The sequence below is a fragment of the Apteryx rowi genome, unplaced genomic scaffold (genome assembly GCF_003343035.1).
Source record: "Apteryx rowi isolate R43461 unplaced genomic scaffold, aptRow1 scaffold_492, whole genome shotgun sequence".
In the NCBI taxonomy this organism is placed as follows: Eukaryota; Metazoa; Chordata; class Aves; order Apterygiformes; family Apterygidae; genus Apteryx; species Apteryx rowi.
This window is the reverse complement of record NW_020450752.1, coordinates 76,310-78,132: the sequence shown is the minus strand read 5'-3', so window position 1 is coordinate 78,132 and position 1,823 is coordinate 76,310.

Here is a 1,823-nt window from a genome sequence, read left to right as displayed (position 1 = left end):
GATGGGCGCCGCCATCTTGGACGCGGGCGCCACCGCCGCACCCAGAAGCGACTTCACGAGGCCGCTCCCGCCCCGAGGGCGCCGCCGCCATCTTTGGAGCGGGCAGCGCTCGCCGGCAATTGGCTGAAGCGGCGAGCGCTCAAAGCCCATTGGCTGAGACGAGGCCCGTGGGCCCAGGCCCCTCTCGGGGCCGTTCCGCGTGTGCCACGTCCCCCCCCCTCCGGGGGTCACCGACATGGGGCCCCCGACCGGCACCCCCGTTCCCTCCGGCCGCCTCCCCGGGGCTGGGCCTGGCAGCCAACCCTGCTACCTCCCTCCCTGCCCCCTGGGTGGCCTGTGTGGGCTGAGCCACTGCGTAGCTCCATGTCCCTCCCCGTGTCCCCTGGCCATGGTCCACGTCCCCTCCCTGTGTTCCCAACTCCTTGTCATCTCCCCATGTCCCCTGGCTGCATCCCCATGTCCCCTCCCCATGTCCCCAGCCCCATGTTCCCTCCCTGCATCCCCATGTCCCCTCCCCATGTCCCCTCCCCACATCCCCAGTCCTGTGCTCCCCTCCCTGTGTCCCTGGCTGTCCCCCACGTCCTCTCTCCCTGGGTGCCCCCCGTGTCCCCTGGCCGTGCTGCCATCGCCAAGCTTTCCCGGAAAGGGGTGACACCGGCGGGGGGTCGGCAAGGGGCGCCATGGGGCGCGGGGGGGGCCAGGGTGGTGCTGGCCGCCCTTGGGGGGCCTCCGGGTCTTTGCCCCCGGTGCCACGTGGGGCGGCAGCAGTCGCCCGCTCCCCCTCCGCTGCGTCACACTGTCACGTTGGTGGCCGAGGGTCAGCGATAAGGCGGGTGCCGACCTTGGCCCCGTGCAAGGGGCGGCCAGGCAGCGCGGGGGCCTCAGCCCCGGCTCCAGGGACCCCTGCCGTGGGGCAGGTGACGGGTGCCACCGGGCACCCGCGTGCCCCAGGGCTCCCACGGGCCGTGCAGCTGCCACGGGCCATGGGGTGACAACGTGCCACGGGGCTGCAACAGGCCACAGAGCTACCACGCGCTATGGGGCTACAACGCGCCGTGGGGCTACAACACGCCGTGGGGCTACAACGCGCCGTGGGGCTACAACACGCCGTGGGGCTACAACGTGCCGTGGGGCTGCGATGCGATGCGGGTCCAGACTGTGCCGGGGGGGCTCAGCCAAGCCCTAGGGCCACAACATGCCGTGGGGCCACCGCGTGCCCGGGGTGCCACCAGCCGAGCCGCCCCACGCCGAGGGGTCCCGGATGCGGAGGCTGGTGCCACAGGCGCCGCAGCCACCGGGGACCCCCTGGCAAGGGGCCACCGCCAGCTCCACGCCGGCATCCCCCCCACCCGTGTCCCCCCCCCACCCCACCCCCAGCTGCGGGGCCGCTCCACGGCAGGGCCCCGTCCCCGGCGGTGACCCTTAGCCCCACGGTGTTTACCTGGGAGCCGGGGCCGGCGCGGGGGGCGGGAGCTGCCCGGGGGATAAAAGTGCCCGCGGTCCCCAGGGCAGCACCCGTGGGGCCCCCGCAGCCCTSAGAGCCCTGCCCAGGTGAGGGGGCAGCTGGCACCCAGGCAGCAATGGGGCAGCAGTGGGTGGGGAGGGGGCAGAGGGGGACAGCGGTGCCGTGGGGCAGGAGGGGGCAGGACCGGGGCAGCAGGGGACACACGAGCTGTGGGGCAGCAATGGGACAGGGAAGGGGCAGGATGRGGACAGCAGGGCTGTGGGGCAGGAATAGGGCTGGGATGGAGCAGGAATGGGGCCGGATGGGGACAGCAGGGCTGTGGGGCAGGACAGGGCTGGCGGCACCATGGGGCAGGATG